Here is a 7,009-nt window from a genome sequence, read left to right as displayed (position 1 = left end):
AAGCAGTCAGTACCCAAAAGACCTGCTTTCCATAGTCAAAACAGTATAGATCTCCACTCTTTCAGGAATGTTACAGTGGATGCTTTGACTATGCTACCAAAGGGGACTAGGGGAGGATGTTGGGACGATTATTTTACTATCGTATTTTAAGTGAGTCAAATAGGTGTCAAGTTCCTGTCTGAACTCTAATTAAGCCTGGATACTAAAAATGAACAGAAACAGGTTGAGAGCAGTTTTTATACTACTTGGGTGGTTGGTTAGCTGGAATAGCCATGACTGGAATGCCCTGAGCACCCCAACTTGGGTTGATGATGTAATTCAAGTTGAACAATTTAACTTTTCAGACGGTTGAGCTAGGTCTAGATTCATAGCCAGCCTACATTCTCTCTTTAATGACTTTTCCCCCTTCTTCTCTTATACTCCTTTCTCCCTTGATGGTATCACTACATATGGAAAACTGCAGATGTTTAGTTTATCCAACAGGAAAGATTAATATTCACTTTTTAAAAACTCTGGTACATGAATAAAATCCATATAACAGTACATGCAGTACTCACATAAAGAACTCTGGGGGGATCCCTGGGTGGCGCAGTGGTTTAGCGCCTGCCTTTGGCCCAGGGCGCGATCCTGGAGACCCGGGATCGAATCCCACGTCGGGCTCCCAGTGCATGGAGCCTGCTTCTCCCTCTGCCTATGTCTCTGCCTCTCTCTCTCCCTCTCTCTGTGACTATCATAAATAAATAAAAATTAAAAAAAAAAAAAAGAACTCTGGGGCCCTTAACTTTAGTAAGAGCTAAAGAATGTTTTTAAGTGGAGAGAAAGAAATGATGGGAATATTTGCTACAGGATGCAGACATCATTCCCTGGTGCCATTAGCTCAACAGGAATTAAATGTAACTATGAACAGGGGAAGTCATTAAGTCAATGGCTTTTTGGTTGTTGTTGGTTTTTTTTTTTTTTTTTTTTTTTAGGAAGCTCTTGCTTTGCAACCTGGCTGGACTGATTTGTTAGGTTTGGGCAGGGAGTACAGAGATAAAATAATTGGGTAGAAGAGAAGAAATAATGTGAGCAAAAGACGAATACTGAAGTTCAAATGGGTACAACCCAAAGGAAGGCTATGGAGTGATAAGAAAGAGGCAGATGTTAAATAGTTAACTTCTTTAGCTGCTATCTTAACTAGGGCATCACCATTAATCAAAACTGCAAGTTCAAGTACTGGTTCTTGAAGGAAAAAAATCAGAAAGGGGCTCTTTGTCCTTTGTTAACACAAACACAAACATTTGTAAAACAGAGAGAAATGCCTTTCTGTGGCTTTCTCCTTTGCAAGTCAGGGATGACTGGGTAATATTCAGGCAGGAAAACATAATAATGATTGATGCCTGGCAAAGTCTTATATCACTAGGAGCAGATATTTTATATATTTTTGGCCTGTTTCTCTATATACCCAGTCACTTCTGCTAGTCATTGAAAGAGTTTCTTACGTTTTTTGAAACATATATGATTCTTTCTAGCTCCAGAAAATGATGAGCTACCACTGTTTGCCCTTTTTAACTTAAATTTTTTTAACTTAAAAATTACAAAAAAAAAAAAAAAAAAAAAAAAAAAGAAAAAAATTACAAATGTTGGGCAGCCGAGGTGGCTCAGCGGTTTAGCGCCGCCTTCAGTCCAGGACGTGATCCTGCAGACCAAGGATCGAGTCCCACGTCAGGCTCCCTGCATAGAGCCTGCTTCTCCATCTGCCTATGTCCCTGCCTCTCTCTCTCTCATAAATAAATAAATAAAATGTTTTTTAAACATCACAAATGTTAATTATAAAAATGTAAACGATGAAGAGGAATATAAAAAAAATTTAAAGTGGTGCTCTCCCCTACCCTTCTCTTCATACTCATTTTAGTTATCTATTATTGCATAACGAATTACACTCCCTCCCCACCTCCCTGACAAACTTAAAAGCCTAAAGCAATACATATCATTATCTTACCATTTTCTTTGGATCAGAGAGATCCAGAAAGGCTTAGCTGGATGGTTCTTGGCTCAGAGTTTCTCACAAATTGCTGTGAGGATGCCAGTAGGGATTGTAGTCATCTGAAGGCTTGACTGGGGTTGAAGGATCCACTACCAAGGTAGGATCTACTCATGTACCTGGCCTGTTAGTGCTGGTTGTTGGCAGGCTTCACTTCTTCAACACATGGACCTCACCTTAGAGCTACTAGGTGTCTTCACAAGGTAAGAGCTAGCTGTATCAAGGGTGAATGATCCAAAAGACAGAGTAAGGAGACATCCAAATATCTTTTATAACCTTGTCTCTAGAATCACACACACACACACACACACACACACACACAATCCAGCCACACTTGAGGGGATAGAAATTGGGCCCCACCTTTGCAAAAGGAATACTGAAGTACTTGTGGATATAGTTTAAAACTGCCACAGTACTTTCTTTTAGTTTCTTTAAGATTTTATTTATTTATTCATGAGAGACACAGAGAGAGAGGCAGAGACACAGGCAGAGGGAGATACAGGCTCCATGCAGGAAGCCCGATGTGGGACTCGATCCCAGGACCCCTGGATCATGCCCTGAGCCAAAGGCAGACGCTCAACTGCTAAGCCACCCAGACATCCCCTGCCACAGTACTTTTTAAAGTAAACAGTAATCACTATTAATATATTGGTATATAATTTTCTAGACCATTTTTATGTACATATAAATATGTATAATGTAAATATGGATTTATATATTAGATGGTAATTATAATGTATACTAGATTATATATTTATAGTTGTTTTATAAAACCCAGAAAATGCTATGAAATTATTTGCAAATTTTTATTCATTAGTTTATCAAGGACATCACTTCTCCTCATGCCACAGAGCTTCTTCTAAATAGCTGTGTAGCATTTCATTGGATACTATAACACAATTTATTTAAGCATTTCCCTAAAGATGTACCTTTGGGTTGCCTTCAGTTTTTTGGTACTGTGAATAATGTTGCAGTGGACATCCTGGTACATAAAACCCTATCTGCTTAAGTATTCCTGTATGATATATTCTTATAAATAAAATTGCTATATTGAAATATTTCTGCTTTTACTATTTTGATACATACTATCAAATCACCCTCTAAAAGTGTAACATTTGTTTGGTCATTAAATTGGTTAAGGTAGGCTAAACAGAGCTAAAGATTGCCCATGGATTAAAGATAATAAGTTTATTTCTCTCTTCTGCAATAATTCAAAACAGATTTTCCAGTCAGTAGCAATGGGACTAGAGGGATAGGTAGGAGGTGTTTGCCCACATAGCTCTTATCTACATAGCTCTTCAGGGATCCAGGATCACAGTATCTCTGCCATTTTTATGATATTCTAAGGTGACTCTTGTTGTCACCAGCATCATTTTAAGCAATGAGGAGGGAGGTAAGAGCATAATGGGATAAGCCTAGAAATTTTTATTGGGCAGGCCTAGAAATGGCATTTGTTGTTTCTGCTCTCATTTCATTGAAGAGAACTATAGAGAATACTGGGAAATATAGTAAAGTTGGGCAACTATATGGCATTCTCTGCCATAGGGATTTTCAAATATTTAAAATTGGCATGTCACAGATGTCAAGTAATTAAAATGGCTGCTAATTAGAAACAACCAGGAGAACCAAGCAGTACATATCTGCTAAACATTAACCTTACTATACGGCCATGAAAAATTTTAAATAAAAATCCAAATAATATTTTTCATGGTCTCAAAAGTGTATTTTGTTCTGCAATTTAAATGTTTAGCTTACCCAAATAGAGCAAATTTTGAAAAGGAAAAATGAGGATGTTTTTATGTCACTAGATATAAAGACATAATATGAATACAGTAATTAAAATAATGAAGTATGTAGGAATAGATTGATGAGAATTTATAAAACTATAAATTCTGCCAAACTCTCAAGTGTGTTAATCATCATTTTCCTGGAAACCACCCTCTCCAAGTCTGCCATCATCCTGCTTCAAGGTGTCTCCAGGTGTCCTGCACTGCCTGGGGATTCCTTTTGTGGCTTTTTAAAAATATGTATTTTATTTATGTATTTCTGAGAGACACAGAGGGAGAGGCACAGACATAGGCAGAGGGAGAAGCAGGCTCCCTGGGGAGCCTGATGTGGGACTTGATCCCAGGACCCTGGGATCATGACTTGAGCCAAAGGCAGATGCTCAACCACTGAGCCACCCAGGCACCTTTTGTTTCCTTTGTTCCATGCTATCTTTGTTCTTGGTTTACAAACTCATTTTGCTGGACCCCAACCATTAATGGCTTCCTGAGATAGGGCACCTAGAAGGTATATCTTTCAAGGCCTTGTATGACTAAAGATACTTTTATTCTTCTTTCAGGCTTGATTGACAGTTTAGCTGGGTATTAATTGATAAGTATTTCCCCCTCAGAATTGTCCCTGGCATCTAACGTTGCTGTTAAGATATCTAGTGTTACCTTGTATCTATTCCTTTATGTGTCACCCCTTTTCTTTCTTAAAGCTTTTAGACTTTTAGACTTGTTCCTTGGTGTTCTTGGCCAGTAGATTTGCCTTGCCTGTTTGGCTCACTTGTTTCAGTAAGTACTCAACGGAACCTTAGCCTCTGAAGATTCACATCATCTACTTGGGGGGATGTTTCTTCCATTATTTCTTTGATAATTTCCTCCACTCCATTTTTTATTGCTCATTCTTTTTTTTTAATCCCTCTTTCCTATTAATCAGATGGTAGATTCCTAGATTGATTCTCTAACTTTCTTATTTTCTCTCTGTTCCTTTTCCATCAGTACTTTGGAAAAAAGGCTTAACTTTTGTCAGCCATAAGATAATAGTAAATACCTTTTAGCTCAGGCTTCCTTGATCATTGTCCTCATAGCTTGTTGTTGTTGTTGTTGTTTTGTTTTGTTTTGTTTTAGTAGTCTGTAGTCATCACTGAGAGGCAAGTTAGGGAGAGAAAATTCTTGGATCCATTTTAAAATCTGAGACATTGAGGGCAAAGTGGGTTCATGGCAGGGTCAAAGTCACAGCTAGTAGAGAACACAGCTCTGAAGCTGCCTGAGGCTGTGTCCCAGGCAACAGCAGGCCCCAACCCTACCCCGCACAGCCTTGCATAGAGAAGTGTGTCTTAGCCTAGGTGGGGACATGGTAGACTGCTCCCACCCCACCTGGCTACACCCTCTTTGCTGTGCTCTTCCCAGGCCCCTGGAGAGCCTGCCACCCAACAACAGCTGAGATGGTGGCTCCTTGTGCACACTCACGTAGGCATACCCACCCTCCATGCACACAGCGCTAAGCCAGGCAAAGACACATAGCTTTCTCCATGGGCATGCAGCACATCCATACTCAACCCGTATAGAGCTCAGGTTCAAGCAGAAACACCTGTGTCCTTGCACAGTGGCAGAGGATGTGTATGTGTGTGTGTGTGGGGTGGTCCCTGGGTGGGCCAGGCAGGTGGCCACGGCCACTGTGGTAGTCTTGTCAGTCAGCCTTCAATGTCTTGATGTTATCCACAAGGTTCTAGGCTAGAGAGATACCAAAGATCTGGAGGAGGGTGATGCCCACGAGGACCCCAGCCATAACAATCAGGTTTTCCTGCAGCCACTTCTCAAACTGGCCGATGCCACAGCCTTTAGTGTGGATGGAGCCCTGCTGCTCCAGCCCCAGTCCAGATGACAGCCTAGCACACTAGGTGTTAAGGACACCTACGGCAGGGTCCCTGTCGCAGCAGGAAGAGCACGCTGCAGCGCTCCTGACTGGGGCTCAACTCAGCGCAGCTGAAATAAATACCGAGGCTCCAGTCATTAGGTCCCCGGGCTCAGCAGCAAGACGGATATTCCTGAGCGAGGTCAGTGAGGTTCTGGAGGTCAGCACTGGCCCGGTTGGCCTTGACATTGTTGCTCATGAGGAAGAAAATGATCTGCTTTCAAATCCAGCCCTTGACTACGAATGCCAGGACCCCTGCTGCCCGCTCCAGGAAGAGATGGGGAGCCCTGAGGACGACTGGAACAGGAAGGTCATCTCCCCAAGTGCCTGCAGCACCAACAGCACACCTCCCATCACTCCCAACAGCCACCCCGGCTGCAGGCCTCCCCGATGTGTCAGTGGCCGGGGACACCGCCCGCCCCCCAGGCCCACGGCCTCCCGACCCACCCCCCGCCCAAACTTTTCTAAGATTTTCTTTATTTGAGAGAGAGCGCAAGCAAGGAGAGCGGGAGAGGGAGAAGCAGACTCCCTGCTGAGCAGGGACCCCGGCATGGGTCTCTATCTGGGCACCAGATCCTGACCCCAGCTGACCTTGCTTAACCCACGGAGCCCCCCCGGCCCCCCCCCAAGGTTGAGCAGGAGTCGGACAGAGCGGCCTGAGCCCTCTGCAGCCAGGCCGCACCCCGACCCCTCGGACGTGCGCCCTGGAGGGCCTGCTGCAGGGCTCCCACAGGGCCATGCAAGTAACTCGCCTCTGCTGGTAGCAATAGGTATTTTCTGTTCACAGCCAACCTTCCTTCCTCCCCCTCCTCCCCGTTACCTCCTCCTCCACCGCCAGCGTGCACCTGTGCACAGCTCCCCATCTCCGAGGGCTTTAGCTTTTCCTCTTCTAACAACGGCTTCCTTGTGTTCTTCACAAAACGCCTCTCAGATGCTCCAACTCGCCACCCAACCGCCACCACCCCCTTGTTCGGGGCGCCCTACGGCTTGGCTGCCCTGGCGTCAGGCAACCTCTTCTGGCACAATCGACCGTGACCCGAGTGGGGCTGGCTGGGGAGATAACATCGAGAGGCTTGGGGGCCGGCAAACGATCAGAAGTACGCCCGCTGACTGGAGAGAAGGTTCTCCAGCCTTAGGAGGCTCAATGGGCTCTTTGAAAAGTGGAAACAGAGCCCGCCCATCGATTTCAAAGGATTATCATGAAGATGATGTGGACCGGTCTTATGGGGGGGGGCACCTTGCAGGCCCCGGGGACCGGGGGCCTGCTGCCCGCCTGTCAGAGAGCCAGCAGGTCTGCCTCCC

At 44.2% G+C, this 7,009-nt stretch overlaps 1 pseudogene; it reads right to left on the bottom strand.

The window, feature by feature from the left end:
* Positions 1 to 5,482: 5,482 nt before the first annotated feature.
* On the bottom strand, positions 5,483 to 6,570 carry LOC121471687 (annotated as a pseudogene).
* Between the last annotated feature and the right edge of the window lie 439 nt (positions 6,571 to 7,009).

This window comes from Vulpes lagopus, chromosome 11, assembly GCF_018345385.1.
Source record: "Vulpes lagopus strain Blue_001 chromosome 11, ASM1834538v1, whole genome shotgun sequence".
NCBI classification, from domain to species: domain Eukaryota; kingdom Metazoa; phylum Chordata; class Mammalia; order Carnivora; family Canidae; genus Vulpes; species Vulpes lagopus.
Note: the sequence above shows the minus strand (reverse complement) of the source record. Positions and strands in the feature narration are given on the sequence as shown.